At 37.1% G+C, this 14,933-nt stretch overlaps 1 protein-coding gene across 1 annotated transcript in view; it reads right to left on the bottom strand.

Moving 5' to 3' along the window:
* Positions 1–14,933, bottom strand: part of MRE11 (MRE11 homolog, double strand break repair nuclease) — a 1,653,959-nt gene that overhangs the window by 1,618,284 nt on the left and 20,742 nt on the right. The window lies entirely within an intron of this gene.

Here is a 14,933-nt window from a genome sequence, read left to right as displayed (position 1 = left end):
GTGCAAAACGCATCTCCCCTTTTCCTGTCAACACAGAAGCAACCATACCTATAACTACTTCAACAAATGCTGAAAATCACACACACTCCACCAAAACAGGACATGAAGTAGGAGTGTCCAGAGTTCCTTTGGACTATCCAGAAAAAAATGCTCCTATTAGGATTGGTCCACTAAAAGAATAACATGTTTTTATCGTAGGAATCATTTCCCCTTTAAATCTTTTAGGTAGAGCTTTATTAAGTAACTTAAGATGTACTGTTTATTGTTCCCCAGATGGCATTTTTCTTGACATTCCAAATGAACCTTTAGGACTGCATTCAACTAATAATATCTGTGCAGATAAGGATAGCCTTTTTACTGTTTTAACATCAAAACAAAACTCAGCAGGCTATTAGCATAATCCAAGAAGTTTTAAGAAAAGGCAAGTAAATGAAGAAGAATACTGAATATTATAAGTTTTCTAGTAAAACAGTTTTGTGTCTGGGTCACGTCTCTAGCAGACAACCTGATAAAGAGAAATGGCTTAAAGAAAATGTTTTCTGAAAGCATACAAGTGTTTTCCCAGCTGAGAGAGCTATAAAGATAAGACAAAACCAGACAACACTTAATAGAACCACAGGCTATACAATGTGTCTTAGCATGGATAACCTTTCTTTTAGATTAGCTTGAGTCTGTGCACATGGCTGTGAACTTGAAACATTTGTTCCATTTAGGAGGGTAGAACTTCAATATTTAAACTTCTACATAGTTTTGTGTGTTATTATTAAGTTAATAGGCTTTAGTGGGGTATTGTGTGTGTGTGTGTGTGCGTACACATGTGAGTATTTTTGTTTGAGGGTTTTCAATAAAACCGACTTAAATAGAGATGACAAGAAACAACTGTATAAAAGATTAACCTGCCAAAAAGTACATGCATATAACACAAAAGATGAAACTAGACATTTAACAAAAAAAGCTGTTATATATAAAAGGTGGGAATAATAATCTCTGAAGAATATGATGCTTTCTACAATATCTTTAAACATGAAAGGTCTCACAGATAAACACAAGAAAGAAAAAGTAGTGAACTATATTAAAAATGTAGAGTGCAAATAGCTATGCTACAGGAAAAGAAATTGGAAAGAACTGAACATGTAAATTTGAAAGAAAGGTTTTCAGGATGGTTATACAGCAGAATAACTGGGGCAAAGGGAGAGAGAATTATTTCTATTAATTACAACAGGAGCTCCAATAGTAATACAGGAGGATAAAAACACAATAACGGTAGATTTGTAGTACTAAGGGGCTACTGGCAAGGGAGGAGAATTATACTGGCATGTAATTATATTCCACCAAAAACTGCCATAATGGAGTTTAAGAAAATTCAGGGAGAAATAATCAGCTTTCAGCAAAAAATATTACTTATAGGTAGGGACTGGAATTTGATTTGCAATAGTGAAGATGTGTCTTGGATGGCCCAGAAGGGAAAAATAAAGTAGAATAGATTTTTAAAGAAATTTATGAAAATATTTGGCATGGAAGATGCAAATTCAGTACTAGGAGTTTCCAGTGAATTTACATATTATTCCCCAAGACAAAAAAACTGGGCTAGTCTAGACAGAATTTCCATTTCACAGGAACGTGCGTTTAACTGAAGGTCTTGATACGCATCCAATAACTATTTCAGATCAGATCAAAACACAGGGCAATAAAATAAAAATGAGACACTGGCACTTTCCCTCTTTAAGAAATGGGTAGTGGAAATTATTCAGGAACTATTACAAAAGATATACATTTCTCCTGAAAATATAGCTGGGGAGTTTAAAAATAGGGTGGAAATAAAAGAAAGGGAGATAAAAGAGGTAAAAAGCATTATTTAGACAGACTGACAAATGTTAAAATACTGCAAAATAGGGGGAATCCCACAGAAGAAGAAGAGGAGCAAGTGCATAATGCTTGACAGAAATAAGGGATTACCTCAATAAAATAATATGCATGAGTTTAGAAAGACTGCTGTTAAGCTACTGTTTTCTGATAATAACTCTAGAGCACAAAAACTTTTAGTGGAACAACTCAGGCAACAGAAAGTAGAAAGGGCTGTCAGCAAGCTTAGGGAGCCTATTAACAAGGAAGATAACAAGGGATCCTATAGAAGTATTATAAATATTTCAGAAACTATGAAAGTCTGTGTAAAGCAAAGAGATATGGAAATCAAGAAAAGGTACAAATGGAAATGTTTACTGAAGCATTAAATATGCCAAGGTTAGTAATTTAACAATCAGGACTGGAAGAGAGGAGATAAACATGGTTATGTATAACCAATCTAAAGGAAAGTCCCCAGGAATAGATGGTCTTCCTGTGGAAGTTTGGAAGCTAGGAGGAAGAAACTGATAAAGATCTGGAAGGTTTTGCATAACAGTATTTTTAGACAAAGAAAAGTACCAACATCCTGGAAGAAAGTGGTGGTAATTCTAATACATAAAGAGGGTAAAGATCCATCACAGCCAACTTTCATACAGGCCCATTTCAGTAATAAACTATGATTATAAAGAGTTCATGTCTATAATGGTTAAAAATGGCAAAACTGATGCCAAAATTGATAGCTATGGATCAATGTGGTTTTGTAGAGGGGAGGTAAATTTGACAACATTAACAGAACACCGATGATCCAGAGGGATGCAGAATGTAACAAAATATCACTGTTGTTGGTGGGTATTGATACAAAAAAAGCATCTGACAGAGTAAGCAGGAACTTTATGAACAGAGCAATGGAAGCATTTGCATTCCCTGATAAAATTATAAGTTTGATTAGGAGGATAAATGAGGGACTGGAGGTAAAAATTAAAGTGAGTGGGGTCCTTTCTGATCATATCTGCTTGAGCAGAGGAACCAGGCCGGGGTGTCTTCTCTCCCTCCTTTATTATTTGCATTGTATATAGAACCACTGGCAAAAAAAATAAGGGATTCCGAAATTCATGGATATAATTGGTATGTTAGTCAAGAAAAGCTGTCTCTATTTGCAGACCACATTATTTACCCGACAAAACCAGAAAGGGACATTACAATGCTGAGGGACATATTGAGACAGTTTCAAATCTTTTTGTGATACAATATTAATGAAACTAAAACAAGGGCAATGGGGTAAATTAAGCACCCACATATGAATTGGTTCACAATATCCATACTTATAGAGACATGATAAAGTAAAGTTTTTAGGATCATGGATTAAAAATGATTCCAGTGTGGCAGCTAAGGATAGGTAGGAAGAGACTAAACAAAGGATAATACAAAAATATGGATATTGACAGTAAGCTACAAGCAGTTAATATGTTTTTAGTCCATCTAGTTTTATACACATATCAAGCATACTTTTATCAACCAGAGGAGAAGTTGTGGATAGCAATTAATAAAGAACTGAAGGATTTTATCTGGGAGGGGAAGAAGAGTCAAGTGGGTTAAGCTTATTCTTACAACAGAACAGGATTGACTGCAATTACTCAATTTGAAGGGGGTACTTCAGAGCAACACAGTTAGAGGCTCCTACAAATAGTACAATCAGAAAACTATAAGTTAAAGTGAAAAGAGATGATGATGAAACAGGGGAGAAGCTCAAGAAACAAGGAGACTAGGATTTTGGATGCAGACCTTTAAGGCGAATAACAATCACACAGAATATAAGAATACTTTCTACTACTTTACAAATATAAGAACTAAGCCAACACTGGAATGGAGAAAATAGACATTTTACAGACAGGGATAACTGCAATTAGGGATGCAGACAATAGGAAAAGGGGTCTGGAATTAATTGGAGAAAACTGGCAAAGGAGCAAAGGTGCTGTAAGCAAATAATAGAGAGAAATGTAACAGAATGGAAGACACAGAACTCATTTGGACTGCAAGTTAGAGACTGCCTTCCCTATCGAGGATTAATATCAGAGTATACACAAAGAGAAAGACATGGGGTGGGGTCATAAACAAAAGCTTAGCACTGATAGTTTTTGGTAGAATCTACAACAGAAGTTGCCATCAAGAAAGAAATAATTAGTACTGCACATAGAATAGTGCATGATAAATATAAGAATCATTCAGAGAAGGTTAGAAAGGATTGGGAAGAGAGACTGGATAAACAATTCACAAAGAAACAATGGGGGATATATATGTATGTCTCCCAAATATGCAACAAAATCTAGATGATTTAGGATCTTTGCTTGGAAGTGTTTGCACATGTATTTTTATACCCAAAGTAGACTCCAAAGATTTTTTTCCTCAGGTAGACAGCAAATGTTGGTGGTGTGATGAAAAGAAAGAGGTAACTGGGAACATACTTTCTGGGAGTCTAATGAGTTGGCATACTTTAAAGATTCCCTGCAGAATGCTCTGTCAGTGATGCTGGGGTAACAAATTGGTATAACTAAGGAAATAATTTTTTTGAGCTATGATACAGAATTGGAATTGGCTACACATAGTGAGGCCTTGCTGAATCTAATTACAATGGCTGTCAAAAAAGTAATTACTAGAAAATGGAAATCAAAGTCTAAACCAACTTTACTACAAGTAGCAAAGATGGTAACAGAGATAAAACAACTGGAACTGAGATCTTTAGACTAGGGTAGTAGCAAATCACAGAGGAAAAAATGAAAAGTGTGTGATAAATACATGCAGAGAGGAGTAACAAGGTTTAAAAGAAGGCAGGAACTGAATGAGCTATGTAATGGCTGACTGACAATGACTATATATATATAAATGATGTATAATGTTAGCAACTGAGATTGTGTTGGTATGGTTTATTTTCATTTACATAAATGTAAGAGTCTATGTCATACATGATAATTTAATAAAGATGTTTCTTGTTTAAAACAAAAAACTCAGACTCTTGTTTATTTGGACAGATTAGAAGTAATCCCTCTTCTGGTTTGGACAACCTATGAAAATGAGGCAGAGTTCATAAAAGATGCAGAACCTGTGCAAATCTTGAAACTTTGTCAACACCTGCCTATGGTAGTTTAATATTCTTTGTCGGCTGAAAAAAATAAAGGAAAAGGAAATGAACCTGTCATTTCTACACTACTCCAACAAGGTATAATACTACTGATGAAGTCCATCTAACCCTCCTATCTTACCAACTAAGAAATCAGTAAAAAACACCCCTAGATTTATAAGCGGTTAACATAGTAGTATCACTTTTCCTGTATTCCTAACCCTGGTACAATACAAAGTTCTATTCCATCAAATGCCTACCTTCTCAATGACAGACATCTCTTCTGCCTTATTTTCTATTCCTATACACCCAGATAAACAATAACTGTTTGCATTTACATACAGAGAGCAACAGTACACTTGGACTACATTATCACAAGGGTATGTTGAATCACCTGCTCTTTTCTCTAGAAAAATGAAGAAACAATTAGGCAAGACTGAACTTCCTCGTGACTCTACACTAATTCAGTACATAGATTAATTTACTTTTAGCTTCCAAATCTCCTCATGACTGCAGACAGGATACCATCTTTCTTTTAACCAAGCTAGCAGAATTAGGATTTAAAGTCAATAAGGTCAAACTGCAGTTACGGAAGTCTGTATTTAGGACATCTGATTTCACACAAGGTTCTAGACAAATGCTGTCTTTAGACATTGCTGCAATATAAAATGGCATCACATCCCACTACAAACAGTTACGGGCTTTCCTGAGACTGTCAGGATGTTGAAAATGGGGTTCTAACTTTGCAGAAGTAATAAAATCACTGCTAGAATTACATGGCAAGACTGCCATGAACAAGCTTTTATTCAGTTAAAAACCCTACTTTCAATGAGTGTCTAAATATGAACTGTATTTAATTAGTAGCCCTTCTATGTAGATTGCTTGCTGTACACCACTTAATCCTGCTTCTTTAATTCCCACAGCAGATGAAGGAAAATCCTCAATTGTGATGCTGTAGTTAAATATGTGCTTCCTCCTTGATCAGACTTAAAATGGCTTCCATTACCAAATCCCAAATTGCTTCTTTTTGTTGATAGCTCCAGTGTTCAGAGAAAAACATTAGTAGCAGCCTTTTCCATTTTTAGCCAGAATAGAATTCTTTTAATAGGACAATTAAAAGGAAATGTGTTGGCTCAAATAGCTGAACTTGTAGCTATTACTGAAGCCTGTAAACTGGCAAAGGACAAAACAGTTACAATTTTCACAGATCCATGTTATGCATATGGGGTAGTTCATGATTTTGGAACAATTTGGAAAGAAAGGCGGTATTTCACTACAGCAGGGACATTTATTAAAAATTATATTTCTTCATGAACTATTGAATGCATTACTATTACCAAGTGAATTCCCTGTGGTTAAGTGTGCTGCACGTAAAAATTATGAATTCTTATATTTCCAAAGGCAACAGCTTTGCAAATATGGTGACAAGACAAGCTGCACCATGTCATCCTGTTCAGGTTTCATTCTTGCAGCAATGAAATTAATGCCACTATTTCTTTACAGAAATTATCTTTCTGGAACCAAAAGGAGGACTCTGAAAGGGTGAGGTAGATTTAACGATGGCTGTAGCCATTCTCTGGATCTTCTGTGGTGCTACCTGGATCCATTCTCTGGATCTTCTGTGGTGCTACCTGAATGGGCAGTTGCTAACTTCACAAAATTTCTTAACTCATTAGGTTAAAGCTTACTACTTACATTTTCAGTTAGGTAACATTGCCTTAATGAAACAGATTTCAAATGATTAGTATGCCCCTCAACTTTCAGAAGTCATTCAACATTCTGTAAGCACTCGTGTAATATATTTAGAACACAATGTGTCAAAGACTGTGCCGGTACCCACACAAACTTTGAAAAACCTGTGGGGGATTTTTCTACCATTCAGTGGGATTTTAATGAATTCCCACAAATGCAAAAGTTTAAGTATGTTCTTATCATTGTTGATGCTCTTTTGGATGGGCAGAAACTTATGCTTGAGCAAATAATGATGCAAACACTGTAGCTAAAAAAGGTACCTTCAGGAGTGGATACCAAGATTTGGTGTTCCTTGCTGTACTCAATCAGATCAGGGTACGCATTTTACTAGTTGGGTAATACAACAGATCACTAAAATGTTAAATATCAAAACAGAATACTATGACCCATAGAGACCACAAGCTTCAGAAACCGTGGAAAGGGCAAATCAGATTATAAAAATCTGGTTTACTAAATTGTGTGAGGAGATTAGTCTTAATTGACCAGAAGCTTTACGTTTAGTTTTATTCAGTATGCAAAGTACAGTTAGTACTACTACTAGGAAGCTTGCCCTAGTGAAATTCTTATGGACAGATCCAGGAGAATGCCTGCTACTCCTCTACTTTAAAAATCTGGAGTTACATAATGTGGATGAATGTTTTTTGGGGTTTTTTTGTACTGCAAGTCTCTCGGTTCTGTTTTGCAGCACTACTAAAAGACGGTTATTGAGGCTCTAAGACACTGAATGATCATCATGACTTACAACCAGGAGATTTTGTCTACATTAAATCCTTCTCTCAAAAACATTCTTTTGTGTGCTGGATGGAAAGAACCATACTTAGTTTTGCTTACAACTGCAACTGTCATACAATGAGACTTTTGCTTGTTTTAGCACAAATCATGATCCTGTAGCATGCTGTTGATGTTGCAGGAGAAGTTTAGATCACTAGACTAAGTATTTCTAATGCCATCTGACTTGCTGACATTCATAAATGCATCAGTACTGGGTCGGAGGATGCCTTGCATGCCAGAGACAGATCAACTCTTAGCAGTCTGTAAGATACAGAGTACAGTGACAATACCCACCTGGATCCATGCATCACATGTCAAAAAGACCCTTCCTCATGAGGACAACTGCTAAGATGTCATCAATGCCATCCTTTGTAAAACAGCAGAGCCTACTGCAAATCATGCCAGACCAAAAAAACAAAAAAAAAAAAAACAAAACAGGCATCTGGGAAGGAAGATTACGGACTTCTTCATTTTGCCACCTGACTCAAATCCAGAAGTGAAGGCGAGCAATTTGCTATACAAATTCAATATGGAATTGAAATTGAGTGACTCTATAACAGCATCTTGGTCAGACATGAGATTCAGTGACTCTTAAACATCAACATTATTTTTCCTTGTTTCTGAAAAAACATTGAGGATTCATTATGCTTTCTGGATAAACCAACCATCAAAAATTTTCCAAATGAAACTGCAAAAGCTGTTTCCACTAAAAAAAAAAAAGGGTCCCATTTTTAAGGTAGCAGATATGCCCTTTAACAGTCATTGATAATTGAAGTGGTACTACTAGGAAAAGGGGTAGATTTGTGTTTAGGTTTCAGTTTTTTATTGAGAATAGTGCAAAATGCTGACTGGAGTTCTGTATCAGTCACTGGTATTGCAATTAATGGAATACTCCCATCATGTGCAGCAGGTATATGTGTACAAGCTCAACAGTCACTAAAACCAAGTCTTAGCATATGTGTATAAGGCAGCAGAAAAAGTACTTACTTTAGGAAGCCAATCAAGTGTTCACAATTCAATTCTGACCAAACATCTGTCCCTATATGTAGTGATATGCTTATCTCTAATAAGAAATGATTCAGTACTTACAGTTCTGATGGTTGTAGATGGCAATGTACTCACATTTCTGGATGAGAAAAGTAGACTTAATAAAAGGATGATGAATATCACATTAACAGTTCTAATAATAGATCCATATGAAAACACAGCATATTGGGGATGGAGTGGGTTTTGAAGTAACTGCAAATATGGATGTTGCATTGTTGGTTTACAGTTCACATAGGTTCACAGATAAGTACTAGGCTAGCTGCACTTGCGGGACATTTTTAAGCCTACCCAATTTCCTTTTTTTTATGTTCAAAATTTGGATACAGATTGGCCCTACCCATCCCATGGTTGATAATTATATATTACTCCTTATGAGAATAACTGGGATCATACCACTGATAATCAGAGTAACCATGCATGGGATAAAGCATTTAGGAGTTGCCCCTGTTAGTAGTACAGAGGGAAGTCCTGGGTTAAATTTTCTGTACAGTAAATACATCAGTACTTGGTTACAGGATGACTTGTATGTCAGAGATGGGGCACATCTTAGCAGTCTGTAAGATACACAGTATAGTGACAGGGCTTTCAGTCAGTATATGTAGGATATACTGTTTAGGCCTTGTATCCTTTTAGTAAGGTACCTCTGTGGGGCATCACAGATTTTACAGGTGCATGGAATATGGACAACTAAAGGGGGTACTGTATTCAATGACTGGCCTAACAAGGGCACAGTAATGGAGGACAATGACATCCTTAGAGCTAGACATAATGAAATACATGAGGTCTTTTTTACAACATATACATGTTAGCCAAATGTTAGGCCACTGCCAATGTAAGCTCCCAAATCCCGAACAAGAGAGGTCATTTCACAGAACCCTGGTGGACTCCACTGTTGACTGGTCTCTTTGTGGAGGTAACGTCCCCTAATTTGAATTTCTGCATCCCATCTGTGAGCCAGTTAGCAAGTCAAAGTGTGACATAGGGGTTTATTCACAGTTTATTAAGCTTTTCTACTATGTCTGAGAGGGGAATTGTACAAAAGCTTAGGTCAGGTTGAAGTATGCAGCATGTACCATTTTACCTTCGTCCATTGCTTTGGTGATCCAATCAAAAAAAGTCCACCAGGTTGAGTAAGGATGACCTGCCCTTGAGGAATCCAAACTGAGACAGATCCAGTGTTTAGAGGTTCCCTATATCCTTATTGATTAGTTCCATGGTCCTCCCTTATGCAGGGGAATGACTGCAGCTGTTCTCCATTCGCTTATTAGTAAACCTGTATGGAGGCTGAGGTTGCACAGTGTTGTTGGGGAGGGTAGCTAAATCATGCTTCATAAGGTACACTATGAATAATAACAAATTGCTACTAGATAACATAGAGGCACATCAATTAGAGCTGTGAATTCACATTGCTCGGTTCTCCAGCTCAGTTACCTGTGTTGTTTTCTGCATGACGTTTGCACAGCGTCTCAGTATCAGTGCGGGACTTTACCAGGTTTCCTTCCACATTGCAAATATGTGCTATAAGTGACTTTGTGACTATCTAAATTTTCTACAGTTGTGTGCCACCTGATACTATATGCATTACACCGCATTCGCACTTTTCCTATAAATTTACATTGGGTAAATATTGCAAATTCAGATGCAGTATGATTTAGTAGAAAACTGCATGCAGGATTCAGGCCTTGTCCTTGATGTCAAAACTAACCTGCTGCTACTCCTACTATATTTTAATGAAAATAAACACCAATTATCCGAATATACTCAAAACACATTAGACATCTGGAACTAACTGAAAACACTAAACTCCTGGGACTAGTAATAAATGCAGGGCAAAAATTTAACCACCAGGTAGAAGGGATAGTACTAAAAAAAAAAAAAAAAAAAAAAAAAAAACTGGGAATGCTGAATAGGTCTAACCTCTTTTTAATTGATCATGTCCACTTAGAGGGCTAAGGTATATGTCTAGCCAAATCTTTTTTATACCAACCTACATGTAACTTAGTCCACCAAATCAAGTCAAGACTACAATCAAACTGCCAAATCTACTTCAAAGTGAAATACTAAAACCGATCATTGTGCTTTCAACCTGTGTGTCTCAAATTCAGTAACTACCTGTGTTCTTCTCATCTCAGGATAACATATTCCAGCTTTACTCACTTTAAAAATGTTCAATTTTCAATTTTTTAAACTAGTATTCTCCCTCTAGCAGCCTCAAATCAGGAAAGCCGGAATACTGTACAGATACCAAAAACTAGTAAACCTACATTTGCTAACATACTGTAAAATCAAATTAGATTAGTTGACCATGTTAATATAACATATCAGCAATGTTGTCCAACTAAGTAACTCAATGTGGTAATGTTCATCAATGTAAACATTCGCTGAATGGACTGTTCAATCCTGTTGTCTCAATGAACAGCAGTTTGCTGAAGGTATCCTTCGACGGTATGACACAGACCCGCCTACATCTCAAACTACTAACACTTGAGGCACAAAAGCTATAGGAATCAATATGTGCTAATATAAACGTGAGTGCTGCTTAGCTATAACAATTCTCAACTTTTCTTAAAATATATCTGAACTACAAGTTCCCACAAGTAAAATATATACTTTCGTCACTTTGTCAAGGACTAGGGAATATCATTGTCTTACCTAGGAAAAAGCTGAATGGCTGTTGTTCACTACCAAGGCTAGTCTACAACTTAATTCAATGACTTAAAGCTACTGTTTAACAGATACTAGTATCCCCCACCTCTAAGCTAACCACCACAAATACTGCATACTCCATCCCTCAGACCTGCTTCTGACAGTGCCCTCCTAATGACACCCCCTTCACTTCAAAAAAGCCCTTGAGGGAAAAAGTCCCCCTCCCAACATTGATCCAGTTTCAACAAATTAATTTACATATTTATATTTATTTCCCTTTGTTGACCAGGAAAGTCTGGCAGTGAAAAAAAAAAACTTTTCAAGGATAAATAAAGTGCCCAGTCCTGGTCTGCTATGCAAACTGGTGCCAGGAGAGGAAAAAAATTACAGTGCAGAATCTTCAAGACATGGAAATATTCCTACAATGGGGTTAAGACAGGCACAGGGTGAGAAGAAACTAACAGATGCCATATGCTGCTCGGTTAAAAAAACTCCAGCTCTACTCAGTTGCATATCTATGCCTGACATACAAAGCTATGTCAAATCCAGAATTAATGGACATGCTCCACCTCAGTAAATCTAAATCCCTTAGAGCCGGGACTTGAACCTCAGCACAGAAATAAATAGAACTTGCTGGAGGGACAGGTTCATAACCCAGAGGCTCCTCTCTGGAATAGAATTCCAGTTCATGTGAGGCAGAGCACCTCAATGAATCTCTTCAAGAAGAATCTCGATAAGTGGATGGGGGATCGTAGGTTTGTCCCAGGGATTACTCCCGTGTCACTATTAGACAGAAGCACAGTAAACTAAACCTTAAAAAGGGCACAGTATACTCAAATCAAATCAGGCTAGGCTTATAATTGCCCCAGGGCAGATAGCCTAGTATGAACCTATGAACTGAAAACACTTGTCATCTGTATTAGCATGTTTGGCAGGAGATTTGTGCACATTCTTGGATTGACTTGTACTGTATGCTAGAATGCCCGATTGTGAAAATGTAAATAAGTTTAAAATGTTGAGTCTTTCCCTGTTTAAACAGAATGCTTAAAATATCTGTCACTGCTTTGATTCACTTCTAATTGTGCATGTTTGAGAGGAACATTCTAAAGCATGTGGGAATCAGCTGAGCAGCGTGTGATGTTACTAGAATGCAGGGGTGGCTCGTGCCATCGGACTGCAGCCCTCCCAGCAAAAATAGACAATTACATTCAAACATATTGAATAAAAAATAAAAAAAAAAAAGAATTTTTACTTTTTTCGTGTTGTGCACTATGCTCCTAAGCGACTCTGACCGACTTTCAAAGTCCCGGAACTCGAACTACGTATGCTCGTCGACTTCTGGGGGTTTTTTTTGTTTTTTTTTTAATTAGTGTCTGGAATCTAGACTGCTGTAAAAGTAGTCCAGATTAAAAAGAGAAGGCATCAGTGTGATGCCCAGAAGTCTATGCAGTTTAACTATACAGCAAACTAGAAGGGGGTTCGGACTGCCATGTCTGCAGGCACATACGTGACGTGGACCGCTGGATTGCTATTGATTGGTTCTCGCTCTCTTCTCAAAAAAGAGAGAGTGAGAAACAATCAGTAGTAGTAGCCTGTAAACAGTACTTCTTAGGGAAGGTACATTACCATTGCGTTGCGTTGCTGAAAGTAAAAGTACTTAAACAACTTTTTTTTTTTTCGGCTTGCTGCAGTCACCGAGTCAGAGAGGAAAAAAAAGGAGAAGATGGACAGTCAGTCACTAAGAAGTGAAGATAAACAGAGGTAGGTGCCAGACTCGGCTCTGTCTACAGACTCTAATGAGGCCCCAGAAAAAGAAAAAAAAACATGCAGAATGCTGCAGGAAATAGCAGTGTGTACTTCATGCCAACTAACTGACACTCCCTATGACCAGATTAAATGTGTTCAGCTTCTGTCTGGTATAAGCTGACTTGTCATGTTCTACAAATGCTCTTGTTTCAACACCTTTCCTGTCTCACATTTTTTTAACAGCATTTACTTTTGTTGGTATGTTTGTATCTTCACAATTGTCGGTCTGTGCAAGACTTCTTAAGATATAAATGTGATGTGACCTCTCTTTTAATATGTCCTGCTGTGCAATACCAGTCCAGTTGCTGTTACTGGCCTTCATAATGCATATGCATATACAGTCTGTCCCTTCCAGCTTTTCAGAGCTGGCTGTAAACTTCAGAATTTCCTTCCTTGCTCTGTCTTCAAAGTCAACCACTGCTTTTTCCTCTCCTTTATTCTTTACATTATCTTTTTTCTTCCAGATTTTATTTGTGTTAACATCCAGATATAATTTCCTTCAGTTAGGATCTAAATCTGAACCAAGTTGCTTTTTTACTGGCTTTGTCTGGCAATTATTGATTTTACTGCTGGTATAGCATCATTTAATATGCTTCTCAGTTGGTGGCCATCTTTGGTGTTTGGGGTAGATGGCACCTAATTTGGTCTTTGTTCAGTGTTATTGCAATTTTTTGTAGTAGTATGTACTAATTAGGACTTGGAAAACTTCACCCTACATTTATTTTAATTTCAGATGTGTAGATATTATGGAAATTGAGATTGGCGTTAGCCGCTGAAATTTGAATACACTAGGGAATAATTCCACGGTGGTGCAGTGGTAGTGTTGGTGCCTCACAGCAAGAGGTTCTCCCGTTCGATTCTCAGCTTGGGTTGGGAGTGCCTTCTGTGTAGAGACTGCATGTCCTCCCTGCGGTCGAGTGGGCATTCGAAAGACATGCGTTGAATGGGCGTGCCTTTGTTGAAGGTTGGGTGTCGGGTTGGCAACTCAAAACCATAAAAACCAACTGCCAATCATTAGCGGACTGAAGTTCCGCTGTGGTGACCCCTAACTGGGAAAAGCCGAAAGACAAACAACAAGGGAATAAGGTGATTAGTGTTTGAAGTACTTTCCAGTTTTTTTGGGGGGAATATTTGTCTACATGCTAACAGTATGTGGCATTGTGCCATCATCCTGATGAGTACTGTTGTTGCCTTTTTTTTTTTTTTTTTTGGTTAAGTTAATATGTTGTTCAGCACTGTGCTGACTACATGTTAACAGGGAAAGGGGGTGGCTACATTGCAAAATGCATCACCATTATACAGAACATGGCTTCAGTACCATAGGCTACCCTTTTGGGATAGGCTAGTACCCCAGTGGCCCTCTTTGTATTGTCAGTGTTCTGCAGTGATGCAAGTTGACTATGACATATAAGCAATGTTGGCATAATAAAATTGAACACTGGTGTTTAACTAAAATATACTGTGGCTGTCTTACAATGTATGACAAAGGTTTTTATGTTTTTGTTGTATGTTAATTTCTTGCCAGATAGTTATTGTTGAATGTAAGTTACTGACTGACACTGATTTCCTTGCCACATAGCAGTTTTAGTACTCTGATATACTGCTTGCATGTGGCACCTTATTTGCATATTACATTGCTTCCTAGAAGTTTTGCACTAAACTCAGTGCATTCTGCCAAATTCCACATTTTTTTTTCTTTTTGTTGTTGCTTGAAGAACTTAGGATATCGTTACAGAATTAGATAGATATGTGTTAGGCTCAGATTCAAGTGGTCTCGGTAATAATATATTTTATTTAGTTTTGGTAAAATATGTAGGTGGTGATGCAGAAGTACATATTTGAATAATCTTAATTCTTTGTGTCTGAAGTTTTCAGAAATGTAAGTGGATGTTGTTGGAAGATATTTGACAAAAATTTAAGAGTATTATTTTCTTTCACTGAACAAATGTAACGT

This window comes from Protopterus annectens, chromosome 5.part0, assembly GCF_019279795.1.
Source record: "Protopterus annectens isolate FY-2018-M chromosome 5.part0, PAN1.0, whole genome shotgun sequence".
Classification (NCBI taxonomy): domain Eukaryota; kingdom Metazoa; phylum Chordata; order Ceratodontiformes; family Protopteridae; genus Protopterus; species Protopterus annectens.
Note: the sequence above shows the minus strand (reverse complement) of the source record. Positions and strands in the feature narration are given on the sequence as shown.